This window comes from Dermochelys coriacea, chromosome 6 (genome assembly GCF_009764565.3).
Source record: "Dermochelys coriacea isolate rDerCor1 chromosome 6, rDerCor1.pri.v4, whole genome shotgun sequence".
NCBI lineage: Eukaryota > Metazoa > Chordata > Testudines > Dermochelyidae > Dermochelys > Dermochelys coriacea.
Window position 1 is genome coordinate 42,691,900 of NC_050073.1, and position 25,657 is coordinate 42,717,556.

Sequence of the window (25,657 nt, forward strand, 5' to 3'; positions counted from 1 at the left end):
CAGGGGCTCCGGCTGCGGCTAGGAGCCCCAGGGCCTTTAAATCACCCCCGGAGCTACCAGCTGCAGAGGCAGCTGGGCGCCCCACGGCTCAGGGGCGATTTAAACAGCCCAGGGTTCCAGCTGCTGCTACCACAGCGGAGCTCCAGGCCCTTTAAATCGCTGATGAAGCCCTGCCGCTGCTACCCCAGGGCTCCGGCAGCGGGGCTTGGGTGACGATTTAAAGGGCCCGGGGCTCCCCGCCACGGCCAGAACCTTGGGCCCTTTAAGTCACTGCCGGAGCCCTGTCGCCGCTACCCCAGGGCTCCGGCAGCGGGACTCGGGAGGTGATTTAAAGGGCCTGGGGCTCCAGCCGCTGCAGGGAGCTCCAGGCCCTTTAAATCACCAGCCTGGGGAAGCCGGTCTGATCCGTCATGGCGTACTGGCCCAAACCGACTTACTTTCACCTCTGACTACCAGGACCCTACCCAGCCATGGAGAGTGTCCCCAGGAAAGAGAACCGAGACTCAATCAGGATTATATGCTCTGAGTTCTCTCTTTGGGGATGGTGGCACATTAATCAACAGGACTGCCCTATGGAAATGAATACAGTTCAGCTGTCCATTTTGCTCTCATTAGGACTGCCAGAAGGAAATGAATACAGTTCAGCTGTCCATTTTGCTCTCATTGTTATCATAGTTTTATCCCTATGTATGTATGTATGTATATACTTATGGCTCCAACTTCTCTGTATACATGTGTGTGAATGTGTTACACACACACACACACACTTTCATTTTTGGAAGTCCATATTTAGTGTGTTTTCCTAGTCAGATTACAGAATCCCCATTTCTTGAATAGTGTATAAATTTTCCTCTAAGTGCCACAAACAAATATCCTTTCATAAAAACCACATATTATTCCCAGACCACTACACTCTAAAAACCTCACACAGTTGTTTTTTCTCCACTGAAGCAGCCATCACCATTTTCATGGTGTTGTCAAATCTGGGCCTTTTTTTTTAATGTTTGTTTAATATTTGTACAAGGAGCTGATTTGCCCATTTCTGACTAGTTCTGCCAAACCTGTAACAGATTTTTCTATCACAGCTTGTTTGCGTTCACTTAACTGTGACATTTCAGAGGCACATATACCCTCCTTCACTGTCTCAGCTCTCAAATGAAACCCAGTGAGAAACATTCAGGGCTGTTGCTATTGCATTGACTGGCATAATCCACCAACTCAGCAAAAATAATGAATACAGTTTTATCTTTTACCAATGTGTTGTACTGAATGAATGGCCAGAAGTGAACAGAAATAAAATAGAATTTGTGGATAAAAGGAGTGTTAACCAGGATACAGTAAGACATAAATTTGTTCCATATTCTGGAGAAAAGGAGTCTTCTGAATGAAAGTTTTACTGCACAAGGCCCAATCCTGAGGACCTGAACACAATGCATGTGTGTGTATTGTTTATTTAAAATTATAGCAGGAATCCAGTCATGAGGGAGACTGAATGAGGTTCTAAAAAGAAGCTCAACAGGAAAGTGGAGTGAGAGGCTTTAGGGATTATACATTTTTTTAAAAATTCTAATCTAGTTCCTTGGTCAGTACTAGAAGAAACAGGTTTCAGAGTAGCAGCCGTGTTAGTCTGTATTCGCAAAAAGAAAAGGAGTACTTGTGGCACCTTAAAGACTAACAAATTTATTAGAGCATAAGCTTTCGTGAGCTACAGCTCACTTCATCGGATGCATTTGGTGGAAAAAACAGAGGAGAGATTTATATACACACACACAGAGAACATGAAACAATGGGTTTATCATACACACTGTAAGGAGAGTGATCACTTAAGATAAGCCATCACCAACAGCAGGGGGGGGAAGGAGGAAAACCTTTCATGGTGACAAGCAGGTAGGCTAATTCCAGCAGTTAACAAGAATATCAGAGGAACAGTGGGGGGTGGGGTGGGAGGGAGAAATACCATGGGGAAATAGTTTTACTTTGTGTAATGACTCATCCATTCCCAGTCTCTATTCAAGCCTAAGTTAATTGTATCCAGTTTGCAAATTAATTCCAATTCAGCAGTCTCTCGTTGGAGTCTGTTTTTGAAGCTTTTTTGTTGAAGTATAGCCACTCTTAGGTCTGTGATCGAGTGACCAGAGAGATTGAAGTGTTCTCCAACTGGTTTTTGAATGTTATAATTCTTGACGTCTGATTTGTGTCCATTCATTCTTTTACGTAGAGACTGTCCAGTTTGGCCAATGTACATGGCAGAGGGGCATTGCTGGCACATGATGGCATATATCACATTGGTAGATGCGCAGGTGAACGAGCCTTTGATAGTGTGGCTGATGTGATTAGGCCCTATGATGGTATCCCCTGAATAGATATGTGGACAGAGTTGGCAACGGGCTTTGTTGCAAGGATAGGTTCCTGGGTTAGTGGTTCTGTTGTGTGGTGTGTGGTTGCTGGTGAGTATTTGCTTCAGATTGGGGGGCTGTCTGTAAGCAAGGACTGGTCTGTCTCCCAAGATCTGAGAGAGCGATGGCTCGTCCTTCAGGATAGGTTGTAGATCCTTGATGATGCGTTGGAGGGGTTTTAGTTGGGGGCTAGAAAGTGATCCTTACCACAGTCAGATGGTAAGGTTCTCAGCACCTTACGGCATTGGGTCCTTTGTGATTACATCTGCAATATAGATAATAGATACACTTTGCCCATCACCTCAGAACTTGAACTAATGCTTCATATTCCTTAAAAATATACAAGCATTAGTAGATAATGGTTTCTTCAAAAAAGAGATGTTTTGATATACACATTGTAGGTGAATGCTGCTCTCTGTTATGCTGGTGCAACCCCACTGAAGTCAGATTCCTCATTCAAATCCCTCCCATAAAATTTACTTTTTTTTGTAAGGCTCAGAGCCACTAGTAGCCCAGATAAGTGGAATGCCTTCTCCATCCCAACATTATTTTGAAGGAGAAGAGAAGAGAAAGAAAATAGAGCAATAACCAAACAGAAATATGTAGCATTAAATGTTCATACTTCCGCTGTCTCCCTTAGTGTGTCTGGTCTTATCTGTGTCTGTAAAGTCATTGGGGCAGAGGCTATCTTTGTAGTTTGTACAGCACCAAGCACATCCTCAGTGCCTTGCCTAGGATAAATAAAAATTAAAAGAGGTGGCACCAGCAGAACAGATACAAAATGTGGCAATATGTGGATTATGGCCACAACATTCAGTTTAGAATTTTGAACACCTCAAAATTCAGGAGTCTTAGGATCTGAGGTGCTTTTTGAGCCACTGTAAACAGAGGAAACCCAACTGCAAAATCTGGATCTGAGTTTGAATTAAAAAGGCCTCAAAGTTCAGGGGGAAATAAGAGTTCAGATTTTGTATCTCTTTTTAAAATATGAATTTAGGTTAGGTCCAATCAGAACAAAATAGGAGGACTGCATACAAATATGCACCTAACTCTGAGGAGCTTCATGTGTTTCACTTCAGTTGCCCAACTTCGGACATTTTTCACACTAATCTCTTACCTCAGTTCCCATATTTGAAACATGGGGATAATAATCCTTTTCTTCAGCCCCTATCTCTCAGGGAACTTTGAAGAATAAGTAGTTAATACCTTTACAGGGATTTGAAATATGTCTGACCTCATACAGGGCACCTCAAAACTTTAGTCTGGCTCTGGGTTTTTGTGTGATAAGTAAGTATGAAAGAAAGATTACTTTTGTGTAAGCTTTTCAAGGAGGAAGATGTCTTTGTAGCACAACCCTTCAAGTGCTCAGCAACCCTAAAAGCATCCGTTAAAGTCAATGGCTATATACCCTCTCTTGGCTGGAGCCAGTCAATGTTATTATTCTTTGAGAATAATACCAGCATATATTTGAGAATAGTTTATTTAACAAATGGTGACATTTTTCATTACATAATGTATCAATACATTTTCTTTTCATTATTTGATCAGCAAATAATATTCAAGAGATCACTGATTAGATTTTTTCGATCAATCATCAGATTATTTACAAATACATATTTTCATAATTTGATAAGCTCTGCGCCTGGCCTACTGTCTTACAGAGAACACACGTGTCTTCAATATTTCAGTCATCCCATAATTATACTAAATCACCATGAGCCAGATCCTCAGATGCTGTAAATTGGCATAGCACCAAGTCCAGGCTGGCTGAAAGCAGGTGAAAACCTGACCCCATATGCTTGTAGCATGTAATATTGTCCATTTGTTTGTTCTCATCGGAGTATACTTTGTCAAACTTTAGACCTCTGAATGAAAAAATTTTGGTCCAGGTGACTTGCCCACAGCAAGGCAGTCACTATGTTAAGTCCTCTCACCCCCCTTTTTTAAAGTAAATGACAAGCTGTGTGCTAGTTTGAATCACTGGAACATTCAAAGCACAAGCAACTGCTTAAATTACTTTATGTGCCTTTCCCTTTTTGCCAGCTCGTACTCTTTAGCCTAATGAAGCTGCACATTTCATTCCCACCATATACCCTGTTAGGCTATATCTCCTTTGATGGACAACAGAGTTGGCTACTTGTGAGCAAGAGAAAACAGAGGTTAAATGAATTACCACGCTTTACACTTTTCTTGATAAAGTATGTGAAAAGTCCATATAAATGGTAAATAACACTTAATTAAATTTCCCCTCTACCCACCCTGTGGCAATTTCCCAGGCAAAAGCAAAAAGAAAAATAATCATTTCAGTCACGTGCTGTCATGTATGGCTAAACACCAAACCAACCGGATTTATTAACTTCATATCTAACAGCAAGGAGTTTGTGTCAGACCCACCACAGTACTAATAGATCTCCTACTGGGCCACAAACACAAGTACAAATGGCTGGGCTGAGAGCACAATCACAACATGAATGGGCCTAAATTAGCCAGTGCCTAATAACCGGTTTACTAACACCTGTATTAGTACTGTATCACTGTGGGGAGGACTGCTGTTAGACAAACCGTAATCCTATAAGCTTGTCATTTGCATATCCCTCATTAGCTGATTAAAACCTGAAGGAGGCAGGTTTTTGCAGCTGGTGGGTCCATTCCAACACTCAGTCTGCCTGGGTGGCTTGATAATGAAGTAATGTTGGTGAATGTGAGATTTATATGTATGGAAGGGATTAAGAGTATTAGAATTTGTGTGAACCGATGTTGCCATATTCTCTCTACTGGATCGCAGTAATTGGATGGGAGGAGCAAGAGTGGATCCATTAGTTTTGCCTGTTTGCTCAGGAGTTGGGTGCTAGAGATTCAATTTTGCTTCCTTTTGCTCCTTTGCTTTTGTGAAGCATGTCTGCTTTGTCTAGGCTAGCTCTTAGCACCTCTGTACACTACCCACACTAAGGCAATTCAGCTACAAAGAAACGTTGAAGAATGTGAAGACAGCCAGTATAAAATGCAGCCTAGCCTCAAGTACTACTTGAGGGCAGCACAATCCTGCCTAGTCCGATCCTGGGATAGAAAGCAAGAGATAATTGAAATCTATAAACACCTCTGGAGCCTTTTTATTATTTTATTGGTTCTCCACATTTGAGCTTAACAAACCTTAGCATCAAAGAAGCCGTGAGCTCCTTACAAGGAAACTGAATGGTTTTAAATTTTGGTGACTTAAGAAGCAATTGTCGCAAGTATTTGTTGGGCTTGCATAACTTTAATACAAAAATATCCATTTCCTATGTTATTTGTACAGCTGGAGTAATCACTGTGTGAGTGATTATGGGAAAAAAAAAAGCAACATTATCTTTCCCATAGAACCAACAATGTACCTCCAGTAAGGTCATTAAGAAAACATATTAAGCAGTTCAGAAAACCTTGAAGCCAAACATTGTCTGGCAGAGTATGGATCAGTAAATGATACACAATGTACATTTAACAGAACCGCAATGTTTTCAGAGCATGAGATGTTAGACATTTCAACATTGCCATATCATTTCATCAGCAATTTGGTGAATACAGCCCTACTGTAGCCTTCTGGCTTAAAATTGAAGGAAAGTTTATTTAAATGAAACTGTGATGAGTACCCCCCCCCAAAAAAATTGTTTAACTGAAAAGAAAACTGAAATTTCAGCCAAATAATCCACTTTGTTATTTTCTTTTTGATTTTGTTTATTGTCCCTAAACAAAAAAACCTTTCATTAAACTTACTATGTTTAGGCCAATGAAATTAATATTTGTAATGTCTCTTTATTTGTGTTCTTATCCTAGTCAGAGAACATTGCTTGTAATATAGGAGAGAGTGATAAAAACTAATCAGAGATAAAAGTTATTACAGTCAACAATCAGCACAGAAAATAATAATTTAAGGGACGTTGTCAAGATAAAAATCATGAGCTTGTTTCAGCTCTGTGCTATAACAATATACCCCAATATAGCGTCATGAAATCAATGGAGTTACACCAATGTAAAACTGGAGTAACATAGAGGAGAATCATGCCCACAGGTTATATATTGTTAGTAATACAGATGAGAATATTTTTAAAGTTATTAAAATGAAAAGGATTTTTTAAAGTAATTGACCTTTTAATCATTTACATTAAGACCTCTTTTAGTACTTCATTCAGACTATACAATGTAACCTGACTGGTTTGTTTGAGTTTCTGGTCAAACAAACCAGTTTTCTTTCTGATTCTTATGCACTTGCACCAAGTTGCAGTTGTTTGGATTCCAGTACTACAGTGAAGTGTTTTAATCAGAGATGGTCTTAACCTAATACCTACGTCTAAACTCAAGAGCTGAAGATTATGGGCCCAATTCATCTCTGCACCTAGCTAACCTCAGGACAGGACTTAGAAAGGAAGAACAGAGTGACAAAGGGCACCACATCTATCCCAGGCCATAAGGGGGATGCTTCAGCCCCCAGTGCATCTGGAACAGACTGAAGGCTACCCTAACAAGTGTCAGGGTGCCCTTAGCCTCTAGAAGCCATTGTGGCAGCCAGGAATAGTCAGAGCATAGCAGCTCTCTGGCCACAGCCTTGTACCCTTGAGAATTTCTCCAACACATCTCCAGTGCCAGTGGCTCCTCTGGGAGGTGTCATAGAGCTGGCTGTGCTGGCTTTACTCTATTCAGAGATTCCTCCAATGTCCCTGGGGGCTAGATCCACCAGCTTTACATCCCTTTTAAGCTGGGGCCAAAGCATTGTGACATATGGGCCTCATATCCTTATAATGAGCAGAACGTAATCTTTGGATCTGAACACTCCTGACTGGAGTGGTTTGGAATCCAGATCCAAAATTTGTTCAGATTTGTCATATTACCTATATACACTGCAGATCCGTGCTACAAATTTGGATCTCAGGGCTTTCATTCAGCATGTGTCCAGTTTCATTTAAAAAATGGGGGGGACGGGGAACCAACTGTTTCATTGACATTAAAAGAAAGACCTGAAAACATCCCTGTTCAAATTAAATTTGCCAAGTAATTTTTTTTAGCACAAAACATAAATTTGATGGTTAAACTACTTGACAAATGCCTTACAATCCTACACAAGGTGCCAGAGACAAATCACCATCACCATAACTCCCTATTTATTACTTCCTTTCATTTAGCAAGGTCTAGCCGCTACTGGGAGCAATCAATTCCTGCATTTGGTTTCACCCACCAAATCACTGATGTTAACAAAAAACCTCCAACTGTATTGTACCTGTGCCTGTGTCCAAATTGGAGGAGTTTCAGAAAATTCAGAGGAGATGCCAGCAACATGTACAATAAACCACTTCTCTTCCAAGTTCCTTCATTTCCTTTTTTCATTTTTCTACAGGATGAGAGCCCTGCAGTGGGGGAGTCGGCTGCCCTTCAGACACATCTGTGCAGCAGCTCTGACAATGCCACCCTTGTCTCTGGGAAAACACTACATATATCAGACTAGCACTATTTCCATATTCTAAGAAATCAGATCACTATTCCGCTGTATAGATGATTAATGAAGCCATGAGGACAGCCAAACCGTTCCTTAGGGGTCAAGACAAATTTGACTTGTGTCATACTTTCATGAATCACTTTCGACAAGGACAAGTAACACACAGAGGTGGAACTTTCCTAGTGAACATAGTAGATGCCCAACCGTGATCTGTTTGTCTCTACCATACCCATCTGGACAGCCCAGTAATCTCCTTTGCTGTGTTTGGTTTATTCAAGATCTGGGAAACTAGTTTGCAGGAAAGATTCCTTGAACTTCTGTTCCTACTTTAGGCCCAATCTTGCAACATTTAATCACATGAGTATCCTTGCACATGAGATCTGTCTCATTGACTTCAGGCCCATATGGGTAAATGGGGATAGATTGTTCATTTAAGCTAGCAAACATCCCAATTTTCTAGAAATCCCATGTAAATATATTATATGAATGACACCTCAATTAATTAGCAGTCATTGTCAGTATGTCTAGCCAACCCTTCCCTGTGCATTGATGTTAGACATCTTAGACAACAATATACTGCAAAATAAAAACAGTGTGTGGTGCTTGGAGCTCTGCTGAAATATAGAGTTTCCATACAAAGATAGCTCAATGGCCCTTAAAATTTCAAGTGGGAGGATGTTCAAGAGAGCTGGGACACCACAGGAAAAATATCAACTGCATCCTGCTGTAAACAATATCATATATTCCAGTTTGGTTAACTACTGTTGGATTGAATAAGGTCCATTTCAGCAATAAGTACATTAGTCGTTTATAGACAAAAGGGTTATTTCATTTGTACTGCACCTTCATTGAAACTCCATTCATATGACAGTCCTTGCTTCTTATAGACAGAAGTGTTCCATTTTTTTTCCCGTGTCATGTGTGTAATATGAACCATTACTCACAAGTAAAAGATTCATAGCATGGTCTGGCCTGCATAATTGTTTCTTAATTAATGTGTCCTGAAGATCTTCAAACACATGCCCCAGGCCAGCAGTCCTTACTCAGACAAAATAAACTAAAGAAAAACCTTGACTTTAGCAGAAGATTTACCTAAGTAATGACTGCAGGAACAGGCCCAAAAGATGTAGTTTTATAATACAGTTTCCTCCATTCACCAGTTTAGCAATAAACCAAAACGGTTTATAGCCTTCTAACATGGCATTTTAGAGTTGGAAATATTTTTCATTTTATCATCCCACAAGCCAGTAAAAGGGATCAAATGTTTTGTTACATCTCTGTTTCTAATCCACTTCCCTTCCAGTTTTATGCCATAGTCTATACACTGGAAAATGTATTTGCCAACCATCTTGTGCCACGAGGAAGCATCGTAGCAAGAGGAGCCATTGCCTACATAACAAATCTCCTTTACGGGCAGTGATGTTTAAGAAGCACTGGTACAGGGCAACAATCCCAGGAACTTCAGTCAGGGGTTTGTTTATGAATATTCAGCGAGTCAATGCAACTCCCATTGGGTTTGTTGGGAACAAGATTAGGCGTCAGAGGGAAATTTTCCAACTTTTAGCCTAATTTCCCTTTGTCAAAGGCACAATTTTATTGTTCAAATTCCTGAAGTGAGTGCATGGATATGCCCTAGGCCATGATGATCGTAGAGTCAATAGCAGTACAGCTCACTGTAGATCCTTCAAATCTTTGCCTATCATTGTAGTATCTGAGCTTGTGTCTTGTTACTGATCCTGTGAGGTGCTGAGCTCTCTAAATACCGCTGACTTTCCCATGAGTATCCCATAAATGTTAGTTCCACAAATATGTTACAGAGCCATCTAGCAGACTAAGGATCCAGGTCTCCCCACTTTAACAGGAGGGCACTTACCCCCTTGAGGGATCATGCCCCTCAGAGCTCAATCCTGAAAGGAGTTCAGTGTCTTCCAGAGTCAGGCCTTTTGCCAGCAAGATGGCTTTAAAGTAGATTATCATTGCCATTAACAAATATTTATGTTATTCATAGGATGCTTCTCACCAGCAGGCCTACTAAATACTGAAAAAGATCCAGGCTTTACTAAAATGATATTAATAAACTTTACGAGAAAGCTGCCAAATGAATCATGCTCTGGCTGCACTGTGGTGAATTCCAGAGCACATAATAATGCTCCCAGTTGTTTGTTTGAATCATTTTATGACGCTGCATGCACATTAAGCTGATGTACCAACACTAATGTACCATGCCTTTCTTGGAGCTAGAATTATAAAATCTCTCATAAAAGTAAACAGCTTCACTGCCAGGTCCAAGAATGATAATCTCACAGATGTAAATCATTAATCAAGGAATTTATTAAGGTAATTAAAGTGGGTTATGTTGTGGTGGTGGCTATGTGAGTAGATGATGTTCTTTTGCACAATGCAGTTGTTCAGTACCTCACAGGATCAGGCCGTGATAAAATCACAATCAGGCAAAGCAGCCTTCCTGCAGCACAGCTCATACTTGTGCTGTGGGAATGGAACATTTTGCTGCTACTCATATTTAACACACGCAAACATGCCAACACTGCTGCTGAGCTGAGAGATTAAAAAACCTCCATTGGCATGCTCGTGCTTATGCAGAACTTGATTCTAGAAGCAAATGAAGAGACGAGAAAGAAAAGATCCTAGAAATGCTCTCTCTTTCCCCCAAAGCAGCTATGTTACTGGGTCTCTGGGGGCCAAACCTATGTCATCCAGACAGTGTGAAAGTGTCCTTGCCTTAGAAATGACAGAACCTAAATTTTACCCAGATCATTTTCCTTGTAAATAAAGATGATTAGGTGATGATAGATAAAAATAAAGATTTTTTTTTTAAAAATCACATTTCCTCACCATACATCTTAGTTTATGAAAATAGAAATAATTTTAAAAGCTGGAGTCACTTTTTGCTGTTTCTGTTCTAGCCTACTGTTTTGAATTCCATCTAACTTGAACAATTGGTCAGTTTCACTTATTTCTCATGAGTTTTCATTTTCCCTTAGAATCATAGAATCATAGAATATCAGGGTTGGAAGGGACCCCAGAAGGTCATCTAGTCCAACCCCCTGCTCAAAGCAGGACCAAGTCCCAGTTAAATCATCCTAGCCAGGGCTTTGTCAAGCCTGACCTTAAAAACCTCTAAGGAAGGAGATTCTACCACCTCCCTAGGTAACGCATTCCAGTGTTTCACCACCCTCTTAGTGAAAAAGTTTTTCCTAATATCCAATCTAAACCTCCCCCATTGCAACTTGAGACCATTACTCCTCGTTCTGTCATCTGCTACCATTGAGAACAGTCTAGAGCCATCCTCTTTGAAACCCCCTTTCAGGTAGTTGAAAGCAGCTATCAAATCCCCCCTCATTCTTCTCTTCTGCAGACTAAACAATCCCAGCTCCCTCAGCCTCTCCTCATAAGTCATGTGCTCTAGACCCCTAATCATTTTTGTTGCCCTTCGCTGTACTCTTTCCAATTTATCCACATCCTTCTTGTAGTGTGGGGCCCAAAACTGGACACAGTACTCCAGATGAGGCCTCACCAGTGTCGAATAGAGGGGAACGATCACGTCCCTCGATCTGCTCGCTATGCCCCTACTTATACATCCCAAAATGCCATTGGCCTTCTTGGCAACAAGGGCACACTGCTGACTCATATCCAGCTTCTCGTCCACTGTCACCCCTAGGTCCTTTTCTGCAGAACTGCTGCCGAGCCATTCGGTCCCTAGTCTGTAGCGGTGCATTGGATTCTTCCATCCTAAGTGCAGGACCCTGCACTTATCCTTATTGAACCTCATTAGATTTCTTTTGGCCCAATCTTCCAATTTGTCTAGGTCCTTCTGTATCCTATCCCTCCCCTCCAGCGTATCTACCACTCCTCCCAGTTTAGTATCATCCGCAAATTTGCTGAGAGTGCAATCCACACCATCCTCCAGATCATTTATGAAGATATTGAACAAAACGGGCCCCAGGACCGACCCCTGGGGCACTCCACTTGACACCGGCTGCCAACTAGACATGGAGCCATTGATCACTACCCGTTGAGCCCGACAATCTAGCCAGCTTTCTACCCACCTTATAGTGCATTCATCCAGCCCATACTTCCTTAACTTGCTGACAAGAATGCTGTGGGAGACCGTGTCAAAAGCTTTGCTAAAGTCAAGAAACAATACATCCACTGCTTTCCCTTCATCCACAGAACCAGTAATCTCATCATAAAAGGCGATTAGATTAGTCAGGCATGACCTTCCCTTGGTGAATCCATGCTGACTGTTCCTGATCACTTTCCTCTCCTCTAAGTGCTTCAGGATTGATTCTTTGAGGACCTGCTCCATGATTTTTCCAGGGACTGAGGTGAGGCTGACCGGCCTGTAGTTCCCAGGATCCTCCTTCTTCCCTTTTTTAAAGATGGGCACTACATTAGCCTTTTTCCAGTCATCCGGGACTTAGAATCATAGAATCATAGAATCATAGAATATCAGGGTTGGAAGGGACCCCAGAAGGTCATCTAGTCCAACCCCCTGCTCAAAGCAGGACCAAGTCCCAGTTAAATCATCCCAGCCAGGGCTTTGTCAAGCCTGACCTTAAAAACCTCTAAGGAAGGAGATTCTACCACCTCCCTAGGTAACGCATTCCAGTGTTTCACCACCCTCTTAGTGAAAAAGTTTTTCCTAATATCCAATCTAAACCTCCCCCATTGCAACTTGAGACCATTACTCCTCGTTCTGTCATCTGCTACCATTGAGAACAGTCTAGAGCCATCCTCTTTGAAACCCCCTTTCAGGTAGTTGAAAGCAGCTATCAAATCCCCCCTCATTCTTCTCTTCTGCAGACTAAACAATCCCAGCTCCCTCAGCCTCTCCTCATAAGTCATGTGCTCTAGACCCCTAATCATTTTCGTTGCCCTTCTTTGTACTCTTTCCAATTTATCCACATCCTTCCTGTAGTGTGGGGCCCAAAACTGGACACAGTACTCCAGATGAGGCCTCACCAGTGTCGAATAGAGGGGAACGATCACGTCCCTTGATCTGCTCGCTATGCCCCTACTTATACATCCCAAAATGCCATTGGCCTTCTTGGCAACAAGGGCACACTGCTGACTCATATCCAGCTTCTCGTCCACTGTCACCCCTAGGTCCTTTTCCGCAGAACTGCTGCCGAGCCAGTCGGTCCCTAGTCTGTAGCGGTGCATTGGATTCTTCCATCCTAAGTGCAGGACCCTGCACTTATCCTTATTGAACCTCATTAGATTTCTTTTGGCCCAATCCTCCAATTTGTCTAGGACTTCCCCCGTTCGCCACGAGTTTTCAAAGATAAAGCATTAGCAGAGGCTATGGTGTTGTTGGGTTGCCAATAGAATTGCTAGACTATATTTAAATCTCTAACTGCTCACACAAAAATATTGACATAAAAATGAACTGTGAACAAATTTGTTACAAATCTTGACCCAGCCAGTGCTCCATAGCACAACCAGGCCCTATCACTACACAGTGCAGAGGAATCTCCTCCTCGCCCTGGCAGGGGGCAAGGCATGCCTGTCTGACTGACAGGCAAACAGCTTAGCTTAGAAAATAGGCAAGGTGCTTACCAGCAATCCCAGCATCAAGAGAAAGCTTTAAATCAGGACCCACTGGCCCAAAAAATAATGGTCCCACCAAAAGGAACTGTAGAAAGTCTAAGTCCTGTTATAACACCCACTCACCCACCATCATTGTTGCCTCTGAGTGAACTCCACCTACAATGGCTATTTTTGGAGGGCACTGAGGTCCCAATCTCTGAATTCCCCTCCTTTTCCACTCTATGACTGCTCAGCAGGGGTTACTGCAGTACTTTTCATGAGGCACACAGGCTCTCTCTCATTTAGGCCTCTGCTGGTCCTAACTCTGGAATAGACTCTGCTATACCACACTTGCTTAGATAGCCTTGTAATCTTTCAGGCCTGTGTAAAATAGGAATAAAGGTCTTCTGTATCCACTCCATTAGCCTTTTAAACACAAAACTAAAGTTGAGACCCCAATTACTTGAGCTGGGGGCAGGGGTAGGAGATGAAAACAAGGCTGAGAGGAGGGAAGATTCCAAGGGCTGAACTATGCAATGTTTTCATAGACTTACTAATGCATGTAGGAATGGTTTGGGTGGAGGTTAACAGACACACTGAATTGTTAGGACTAGTTTTACCAACACACGGATCTAGGGCATCCTGGTGGAAGGGCATATAGTTCTCAGAGATAAAAGCCATCCTGCACTGACAGTTGCCCTTCTGCACAGCTGTGCTGACTGTCTGGCCCTGCAGGAGATGTAGTTCCATTGGCCCAGTCCCCTACAGCTGGCTCAGGACTGGTTGTAGAGGGTACACAACAGTGTACTGTTGCTGCTCTAAAAGGAAACCAAAGGTATCATTCATGTTCACTAAGCATTACATATTCTAAAAATTATGTAGCACTCTTGGTCACTCATCTGCCATCCCAGGGAAATCAATTGCTACAGTGCTGTGCAACTTTCAGAGTATGAACCCCTAACTCTTCATTTTAAAAGCTCTATAGACTAAAAGGTCTGCTGTTTTAGGAGTGTCAGATCTGCCAGTCCATTTAGGTACTTATATGGCCCTCATCACTGAGTATCTGATGCTGAGTTGCGGAGCACTTTGACTTGTCCAAGGCTTTGTAAGTCTAAAGGAAAGCTTGGTAGACTAGTGGATCTGACAATCATTAAGCAGCAGACCTTTTAATTATTATTGCAAATGGAGAGTTCATGTTAAGGAGCCACCTACTTCTGTATGTTGCAACTCCCTAGCATGGATCCATTTGTCCCATTAGGCAAAAGTTGATTAGGAGAGCCCATATCTTATAATAGCATTGTCTTCCAGAATCCACTAAGTCAACCATACCTCTTAACAGAACTGCAATGTCTTCAACTGTATCAGAACAACAAAAAGAAGAAGAAATAAGGTAACAACAAAATAATCAAATTAGAAAAAGTGAGAGGGCCCTTGTTACAAGTTACAACCAGCCCCACTTTGGGGTTCACTCAATAAACCAATGCCAGATGCAATGATTTTCAGGTGGGAAGGAACTAACTCTGCATCCAGAATGCACCTCATGATTAAGGCTTGGCAAATAATAAATTTTTCAGTTCGGTGATCAAATGGAAAAAATAATTGTAATAAAAATATAATTTCAGATTCAACCAAAATGAGGGGTCTTTTGTTTTCCTCAAAATAGAAAAAAAATCATTTGGGATTGAGCAAAATGTTTCATTCAAACCACAATAAATTTTGGGGAGAGTTCAAATGTTTAATGGGTTGTTTTTAATTAAATTTAGATACATTCTGAAAAAGATTTTCTGAAATGAAAAGTCAAAACATTTTGTTTCAGAGATGTCAAAATGAAACATTTCCAACAATTTCTCTTCATTTTTTTCTTCTAAAACTATTTGCCAAATTTAACCTGAATTCATGAAGAGTTTCAATCAGCCCCCACCCCTGAAAAAAACCTATATTTTTCCCACCTGTAATCATAACCTCACATGACAGTTGTGGTCCACTGGAACAATGAAACTGTCAACCCAAAAAGTAAACTTGTGTGAGCAGCAGATAGTTTTCTCAGTAAGTGACCTATGAATGTAGAATTCATTCCCAGAAGAGATCTCAGTGCCTTCAGACTTCCCACAACAACAACAAATATAAATAAAATAATACATGTCCAATCCCTGATGACTAGAGGGAAAAAGAAATTTCTGGCTTTCCATTTTATAGTATTAGAAGCCTCTTTGCAATTACAGTGATGGCTCTCTGTAACAACCTAGGTAGATAGATTTAGATTTTAAAGGGGCAATTCTTATACAATCACCACACTTCTCAAAAGCTGGGGCAATCATGTATACATGACAAGGGCAATCATTGCTGATGCCTATGGATAGGCACCTTCCTCAACTGCATCTCTTCAGCAAAGGGGCTGGAACAGCCACCCACAAATGACTGTTCGATTATCAATTGTTATTGTCATTTGAATATTGTGTGGGCCTGGGAGCCCCACTCTGCTGGAAATGTCATTTGGAGTCACTAGGCCCCATGGTATCTTTAATTTTAATTCCCTGACTGAGTGACATCAAGTCGTCCAGGGAAGAAAATGTACCTCATGTTAGGACATTGGGGGAATATAATGAGCATGTTCGCTGTACCCAGTGATGCTCAGTTGAACTGGGCAGAGTCTGTGAACATGGCAGACTCCTTTGTGAGATTGTTAATGCCAAAACTACATAAGAATTATGGAGGTGCAGGAGGGAGAATAAGAACTAGTATTTGGTCCTATGTGCAGTACAGACCACTTGTATGTAAAGCCACGGGGTTTTTCCTGTACCTTTGCTCCTTCGGTGCTTATGCACACTGAAAGGAATCTGTATTATAATGATCTGTATTACCATAGTGCCTAGGAGCCCTAGGCATGGACCAATACCCCATTGTGCTAGGTGCTATACATACACAAAAAAGACAACCCCTGCCCTACAGAGATTAACTTATAAAGAAAGTGATCCATACCATTTTGTCCCAGTTAACATTCAACCTGCTGGGAAGACCATTGCCTATCTGCCCTATCTCCACAACTCCCCACAGTTTGTTTGTTTTATCATGAATAAAGGTGGAATGACTAGGACTGTTATCGAACTCAAACACATGCCCATTCCCCCCCACAACACATTACAGCTAAGCACCAGACGGGCCAGAAGATACAAAAGTATGTATCTTCTGGCTGTGCATGTGTGTCAGTCTGTGCACGTGCACGCTTTATCATATCTACCTAAAACACAAATAACCGATGGGGGGGAGACTCTTTTTGAACAATACATGGATTTAAGAAGTTTAAGTTTAGCTGAATGCACACTTGCATTATTTAACACACGTTCACCCCTTGTTTTGTCTGCCCTATCCCCATCATTTACTGCTAAACAGGTCCCTTATCTTTATTGATCACTTCATTTATCTTTTCTTAACTCCCCTTGCACCGTCTGGTGCCGTGTGTCCAAGGTATTGAGGCTAAACATCCGTCTGTTCAGACTGTCATGACTGGTTTGCCTTTGAAATAATAGGGGGAGCAGGTGGTGTGACTAAGTAGACCCTCGACAGAATAAGGGCACCATTGCTCTGTCCTGTCCCAACCTGCCAGTGATTCCCCACCCTCCCAACTGTTCCACATTAAAGCAGTCAACTGTGGCTTTACAGTCCAAGTTTTACACAACTGTTTTACAAACCAGGAAGAATTTCTTTTGTTGAAAATCTTTTGTTAGGCAGCACAGAATGGGGGTGGGGTGAAGAAAGCCAATTCCAAGACGGAGTGCATTTTAATGTGTATGTAGATATATCCCATGCAATGTGCCAAGCCGTTTATTTCATACCCCATCTATTGCTGTGCCGTCTGTAAAGATCTCATTAGAAGCAGTTGCATAACAGATCTGGAAATGCTATTTTGTGTTAAAAACATCTCCTTGTGTAGTTATAGTAACATACTTTTATTGCTTTTATTGGAAAGGAAATAAATTATTATGGCACCATAAGGAGTATTTAGGGCAAATACTTTATAAAAGTGAAAATAAACAAGTAAACTCACTTTTTAAGTGACCGATCTTTGGATAAAAGAAAAAAGAGTGTCCAGTTTTTCAGTATTATAAAGTAACTAAAGCCCTTCTGAGTGAATAGTTCTCTTAAATTTAGATCAGATATACAGCACATGAACAAATGAGCCAGATTCTAATCTCATGGCCAGTTTACACTAGAAACTTACATCTATATAGCTAGGTCTCTCAAGGGTGTGGATTTTTCACCCCGCCCCCCCCCAAAATCACAAAAATCCACACCCCTGAGAGTAGTAGCTGTACTGACCTAACCTCCGGTGTAGATAGTGCTAGGTCAATGAAAGAGAAGCCACTGCCTCTCGAGGCGATGGATTACCTATGCTGATGGGAGAAGCCCTCCTGTTGGCATATTTAGGGTCCAACCAGCAGCACCACTACAGCTGCACCGGTATCCTATTTTAAGTGTAGACATACCCTTGGTCAAACATGAGCAACTCCACTGAAGGCAATGCACTACTTCTGATTTCACATCATTTTTATACTGATGCCAATCCTGCAACTCCTTAGCCTTTAAAATGGAGTTAACTCTGAATTTATACATGTATAACTGAGATCAGAAATCTATCCCACTAACTCTTGCTCTTTACCTAATCTGATAACCACTTTTGTTAATAGTGTTCAGTCCTGTAAACTGCTGAACACTCTAGCCCTAATCCAGCAAAACACCTAAACATATGAATCGTCCCCAAATTCAAGGTATGTTTAAGTACTTTGTTCAGTTGTGGCCAGAGGCTTAGCACCTTGAAGAGTTGACCTCCAGAGAGAGAGAGAGAGCAAGAAGTATTTTTTTAAATGCGACCGCCATGAACCCAATCTGGAATCACAACAAAAGGTAATGCAGAAGCTGTAATTATCAGTTGGTTAGTTTTGCTTTTCTCCATGAAAATTCACCAACTGGGATATGGGCAAAGGTTTCACTGCCAGAGAAAAGCTCCCCTCCACTCCACACACACATTGTAAAGAGAACATTACAACTTTATGTGCATTCATTGCATAGGGACAATTAATCCATTTCACTGTAAAAACAAAAACAACAACAACAACAAAAAGACAGCCCACTGCACAGACAAAACACAGGCAAAAATATTGGGAAATGGTTAAAAATGTAAGTTAAGACTGAAAATCATTTTGAGCCACAATTTTGTTTACACAGAGGCCCCTCTGTACCACTGCCAGTTTAAAGGGGTCTTTGTACAGATGAGAATTAGACTTTTTCCCTTTAACAACATGAGGACAGAAGGAGGTTTAGTGCATGTTTGCTCATTGCCAGCAAATTGAAGGACAGTGCTCCTTTTCCTTTTTCAAAGGGCACAATAAAGGGCCTGATCCTTGATCCTGCAGTCACTTTTATAAATCTTAAATTTGTTTTATTTTCTTTCCGCTGTAGTCTCGCCTGTAGCCTCCACCACCATTCTCTTCACTGTCTGACTATAACTTGTAGACAAAGGGTGAAACCCTATTGAAGGTAATGGCAAAAGGGCCATTGACTTCAATGAGACCAGAATAGCACCCAAAGGGTGCTCAGTCCTGTACTCAATGGGAGTTTTGCCTGAGGGGGTCCAAATTTACTATCTCCTTGTTAGGAAAGGGTTGAGAATTAAGTCTAATAAAAGTGTTATTTCCTAATAGGGGTCTGAGCCGTCAAATGCTTCCTATAATGTAAAAGTCCCCTGAATCCCAACTGAAACCCATAGGAATTGAGGTCATTTAACACCTTCCAGGAGCAGGCTGTACATTAGCTGCATTCTCACTTTTCCCAACAAAGGGTTATCAACTCTTTTATAGCAAATTGTTGGACAATACAGAAAAACAAGAGGCCATTTTTTGAGTGTTAAAATATTACATCTGGATCACAAATAGACAGACTGACAGGGTATCTGTCTATATAGATCCAAAATAACTTAGTAAATGTACTAAATATCATCTTCCTTCCTCTGAATATGAAATAGCAGTACTAGAAAATGTGATAAAAAGCTTCAAAAAAGTAACCTTAATCTCTGGTCATTTTAATATGATGTTCCTCTTGGCTTTTATACCTGTGTTTTGTATAGAAATCCTAATGCCTCAGAAAGGCTGCCCAGCATTCAAAAAGCTATTTGCCATGTTCAGATCAACCAATCTACGTCCGTCATGCCTCTTTTTTTGTTTTACAGGAAAAACAAAATGCGGGAAATTGCAGCTTTGAGTTTTAGTTAATCTTTATAGATAGAAAGACAGACAAAAGCAAAAATTAAGCATAGTGAAATTGGAAGCTAGGTGACATAATCTACTAATATTAACCTTTTGCCTCTGGTGACCTGGGTGCACATTTTGGCTTATGTCACAAGTGAAGTTTGATGGACATTTGTCTACATCACAAAAGCCATCATATAATTTGGCACAATTTGGCACCAGTGACATTTTCTACTCAGGAGAGGCCAAGGATTGGAGCAGCACAAATGTTACCGGTCAGGAATAAATTGCATTGGCAGAGATGTGAAGAAATTACATGGCATCTGCCTGCACTGTCCAGCACCATAAATGCTTCTTTTTCAATAGCACTAAAAATTAATCAAATTATATGCAAGTAATATAAATAAATATTCCAGTGTGTGGATGAGGGGCAAAAGATTATTTTAAAAGATAACCAATTTGCACCTGTTTATTTAAAAGCAGGAAAATGTCTTTTGTATTCACGCATGTGGCCCTCAGAATATTATACATGGATTTTGACACATACATGTTACTTGTTGCACACATCAGGCTTAAAATAAAAGACAACACATTGATATCCTGACCACATGCAATGGCTTCATTTTAAATGCCTTTACCCATTTGGAAATTAAAGTGGGAGCTGGGATTCATATTGGCCTAGCCTAATCCCATTTCAAATACAATATCTGTATAATTGTTTTAAATATAATTTAATACATCCCTTTAACAATCCACAAATTATCACTTGACAACTTAGAAATAATAGACCTTTTTGTTGAAAACAGAAAGCATGTGAAGACCAAAGGTTAAACAGGTCTTTTCATCATGATAAATCACTGGTTAATGAGGCCACTATTGCTGGGTATTATCCTTGCTCACTTTAATGCCATTACCTTCTGGTTGTAAAGCTGACACTACTAATGATCTTCATTCTTTGAACTTTTCCACAATATTGACTGGCTGCACTGAGCAGATGTTACTTGGATTTGACTGCAAAAGTCACAATTCTTACAATGGACAAAAACCACTATGAAAGGAATTATATTGAATTCAAATATATGTAGAGATCTGTAAACCAAAAACAAGAACCCTAATCTGCTCTGACAATTACTTAGTGCTGTGCAAATATAAAGTTATAGCAACTTCAAGAAAATCCTTTTTTTCCCCCACTAAATTAGTTTTCCAAATTTCTTATTAATGAACTAATAGAAAGGAAACCCCTTCTTTACACTACCGACTAAAAGGTGTAGCCAATTGTTTGACTATACATATACATACTTTTAATATATACTTGGGTCTTGGGAAATTACTTGCAGTTCATTCTTTAAAATGTCCAGGAGACCAAATAACTGAACGCAGTCAAATTTATTATCTAAAGACAAAGCAGTTCAATATGAAGAGGAGACATTCCTTCTGGGAAGCAATTCTTCTCTTGCAGCATGTTCACCTTACACATAAGGTGTGCTTCGAAGATACACCCTCAAACCTGCTTCTGTTTACATGGTGGTTGTTTAAAAGCTAAAAGCCCCCTATATGTCATTTAAGTTTAAGTTTAATCCACTAGTTTCTGCCAGCTAAGTGTTGATGTGCTGTGCAAGTACTGACTTCTGAGGGTAAAAATAGTCACGCATTTTTGCTTTGACAAGTTTCCTATTTTCTAATGCCAAAGTTGATTTCAAGTTTGCAAAGTGCTATGGGATGCTATGGGTGAACAGCATTGTGGGAAGAGCATAACATATAAATAAATATATATAAAAAGTATGTATAAGTATATTAAATTAATGCCATGTACATACCTATTACTGTGGGGTATACTACACTTAACATATGTATTGGCTAACAATATCTAGCGCCCTCATACTGCTTTCATAAACAAAAAAAATACTTATAGTTCTATATTTTAAGAATTTTGCATAAAGGATCTGATCCAAAATCCATTGAGGTCAATGGGAGTCATGTTAGTAGTCCTAACTCCTGACAAGGCATGATGGGAAATAAGGGTGTGCATACACTCATACAGTACTCCTTTTTTAAGATGGAGGGAGAACTGAATGGAGCCAAGCTCTTTTGCTGCTCTCTTCTCGAAGGAGTGAGCAAATAAGAAGCAAAAAGCAAGAAGTTGGGAGGCACCGTGGCTTATTAGATAGGGCACTGGACTGGGACTCAGGAGACTTGGATTCTGTTCTCAGCTCTGCCACTGGCCTGCCGGGTAACATTGGATAAGTCACTTCACCACTCTGTTCCTCTTTTTTTCTGTCTGTAAACTGGGGATAATGATACCAACCTGTTTTGTAAAGTGCTTTGAGCTATCCTGATGAAAATTGCTATATATTATTATTATTATTATAAATTTATTTTTGCATTAGTTATAATTTATTTTGGTTGATAAAAAATTTGAGTGGAAACCCCTCTGGAGTGTGTCTGAGAGGCTGAAGGTATCTTCTGCTCTCTTTCATTTTCGTTTGGGCAATTTGAAATACAGATGCCAAAGGGGCTTTGATTTATTTATGTATTTATTTATTTTCCTGCAGCACCTTGTCACCACATGTGGTGAATTTGGTGTCCAGCTGCATAAGAGTTGAGAGTCAGTGTCACTGCCCCTTGGATTTGTTACATGCTGTATCACACAGTGAGGTCTGAAATCCTGGGGTATGTCATGCTTGATATTTTGAGTACATCTGCCCCCTTTTTGCATTCCAAAATGCTCAAGTATGCAAATGACGAGGCAGCATGCTAGGGTACAGCATAGCTAGACTAATAAATAAATTACAACTAACAAATTCCACATACTTGAAAGGAGGGAGGTGGGCACTGATGGGTCATTGGAAGGAATGACAGAGGGAGGCATGGGGAGGCAGGATGTTCAGGGAGGAAGGTTGGGCAGGGTTCAAGGCCAGATTAAGGTATATACACTATGTTCCCAGGCATAGGACCCCAGAGCCTGGAATCAGGTGATTCTCAGAATCTCAGCTTTCATAATTTTAAAAGAGTAAAGTTTCTAACCCTCATAGTTGTAAAAACAAGAACAGAGTTCAACCACTGCAGCAATAGCTGCCTAAGTCTGCAGACAGTCTCAGATAATAGCTCTGAGAGGTGTGAAATGCATCTCAGTGGGTGTTAACTCCAAGACCTACTTCTCTGGGGGTACCTACCAATCCTATCCAAACAGGGGACTGTGTGGCAAGACGAGGAGAATGCTGTTTCCCCTACATCTTTGTGGGGGGAAGAGAAGGGGAGGAGGAGCCCCCCACGCCACTCCCAGTGGGGACAAGGTCATGGTGTGGGGCAGGGCTATGGGGTGGAGCAATGGGTAGAAGCCCAGATTACCTTACTCCAGATTTATCTGAGTGAGCAACCCAAGTGATAATCACCATAACCCCTCTCCTATTTGCAAACCATCCTTCTAACATCCTATTGACTAGAGCTTCCAACTTGATCCCCTCCCAGATGCCAAAATCATAACAAGTCTCAACTCTTCTTTCCTCCAGCCCCAGTGCCATCCTGCAGCACTTTCTTGTCTTATGATAGTTGTGGCCCTCAATAGTATTACAAAGGAATCAGTTGGCCCCAAAACTGATCAGCCCTGCTGTATGGTTCATGGTGTATTTCTGTTTCATTGGTTATATAATGATGCAATTCACATGAACTCTTTGAGAGATTTTAAATGCAACAGTTTTCAGCTGCTTACCTATCTTCTCTCTTTATTTCATGAATCAGCTGCACATCCATATGGGGGGAGGCATGAAAGCAGCCTAGAAATGAAGCTGGAAACTGGTGTGGCAAAAATGGGAGTGATTATGGGTATGGAAGAGAGAATGTAGCGTGGTTTAATTCAAAACAAAATAAAAACAAACAAGTAATAAGATCCATGTCAATCACAATTCTGTTCACTTGTTTGTTTCCTTGTCATTTTGTTTGTCTTTTCAGACTGTACACTCAGGGACTGGGTGCCCAGAGTATTTCCACTCTACAATGTAAGCCCAGTGTTAGTGGGATTTAAATCAGTTGAAACTGTGTTAGCAGATCCATGGCTTGAGCATCTACACTGATTCTTAACCCTACATTAAGAATTTTCTAACCTAAACTTGAACCTGGGACTCTGGTGTCCACACTGCAGGATGCAGACCTGAACCAACCCAACCATATCTCAAGTTCCCTAGCATTCTCCCAAAAAGTGGCTGCTCTAGCCCTTTGACCACAGTACACTGTGGGAAAACTTCACTGCCCATCCTGCACAATACAGGAAGTTTGAACAGCTCACTAACACAGCCTGCCAAGCAACATGGAGGAGGCCCCTTTTCAAGAACTTCTCTTGCTTGCACTTTCTCTCCTGTGTCAAGAATGGGGCAGAGCTTCCGTTTGGGTGCTGGCGGACATTTCAACTGTGTTTTCCGACCCATGAAAAGCACCTGACAGCTTCAGAGGGAGCAGGCGGCTAAGGAGGAGCACCCAGGCCTGGCAGACTCAAACTGGCTGATGCTACTCATTACTCTCAGTATAGCTGCTGATGACCCTATGTAGATCAGTTGTTTTGTCACTGGGCCAGAAGCACTGACTGGTGGGATCACATCATCATGCAGACTTGGGATGACCAGCTGTGGGTCCGAACTTTCATATGAAGAAAGCTACATTTCTGGAGCTTTGTGAGCAACTTGCCCCAACTCTCCAGAGTAAAGACATGCATGGGGCCATTCTTGCCAGTCCAGAAGCAGTGGCTATATCTGTCCATTGCCAACCAGTTTGGGGTTGAAAAGTTGACGGGGGTAAAACGGTGTTGGAGGTTTCTGAGACAATCAGGCATCTGGTTTACCCCAAGGTGGCAGGCATAAAAAATATTTCTGAGGTAATGGCTGGCTTTGAGAGAATGGGGTTTCCAAAGTGCACCAGAGCTATATATGGGACTCATGTGCCCATTATTTGCTCTCCTCAAGGAGTACATAAGTACATAAATTGCAAAGGGTACTCTTCCATTGTTATTCCCCTTGTGGACCAGAGAGGTTGATTTATCAATGTTAGCATAGACCCATTTGGATACCAATGTCATCAGTGCTGTCTACATTACCATGGCTTGCTGTGTTCTTCACAATCATCATGAAGCAGAGGTGAGCCATTTCCACCTGAATTGACCTATGACAGCAAGGGGATGCTGAATCAGTACACTCAGCCAGAAGTACACCTATCACAACTTGAGCTGGATGCACCCAGGTAACAGAAGTCAGGGAGGCTTTGTGCTCCCTCAAGATGGAGTTGCATGTCCCAATGGAAGAGGGGGAAATAGTATCTCTATGAATGTGCTTGTGGCGGGGATGGGACTAGTTGATTTGGGAGGGGGCTCAGTGCTTGGGAAAAGCAGGGGGCTTGATTACAAAGCCTTTCACTGTCACATGTGGCTTCACGCCATAGTGTGAGCACAACAGGCTTTCCACTGTGGCATGGCATGTAGCTACACATGCCCTACATGCCGCTGCCAGTGGTGTGCAGTGTAGATATACTCATAGTTTAAGTACACATACATATACATGCAGTACTGTATGTCTGTGTATACACTACAAAATTTATTAACTTCCCCCCCCAAGAAAGAAATAAGTTACTGCAAATAGCTATAACAAATCTCCATTAAGACACTAGAAGAAGAATAAAAAGTAGTTTATGCTGCAGACACAACCTTGCAGTAAGAGTTAAGTCTTTCATAAACACCCCCAGTTGGAAAACCCACCAACAGAGTGCCTAATGAAAAATGTACAAAGTGCTGGTGTTAGCTAATTTCTCTTGTACTGAGAGAAAGCAAACGTGCAAAAACATACATTTTATTTATGCTGATTACCATAAAATTGCTCCCATTGTCTCAGTTTCAAAGATAGACAATGGTGCTAAAGATCCCTGAAGTGGGGAGTGTCTCCTGGCTTCATTTTGGAGTACATTAACCACAGGGGACGCTTGATCAGTCTTACATGTTATAAACTGTATTTCAAAATGTATGTAGC

General features: G+C 41.2%; 1 long non-coding RNA gene across 2 annotated transcripts in view; it reads right to left on the reverse strand.

The window, feature by feature from the left end:
* Positions 1-2,681: 2,681 nt before the first annotated feature.
* LOC122460691 overlaps positions 2,682-25,657 on the reverse strand; it is a 35,090-nt gene continuing 12,114 nt past the window's right edge. Inside the window, exon 5 of one of the 2 annotated variants that reach the window (XR_006282153.1) lies at positions 2,682-3,127. This is a non-coding gene — a long non-coding RNA (uncharacterized LOC122460691). Of the gene's footprint in view, positions 3,128-25,464 lie in introns of those variants that run through there. The other variant, XR_006282152.1, reaches the window with a different exon arrangement.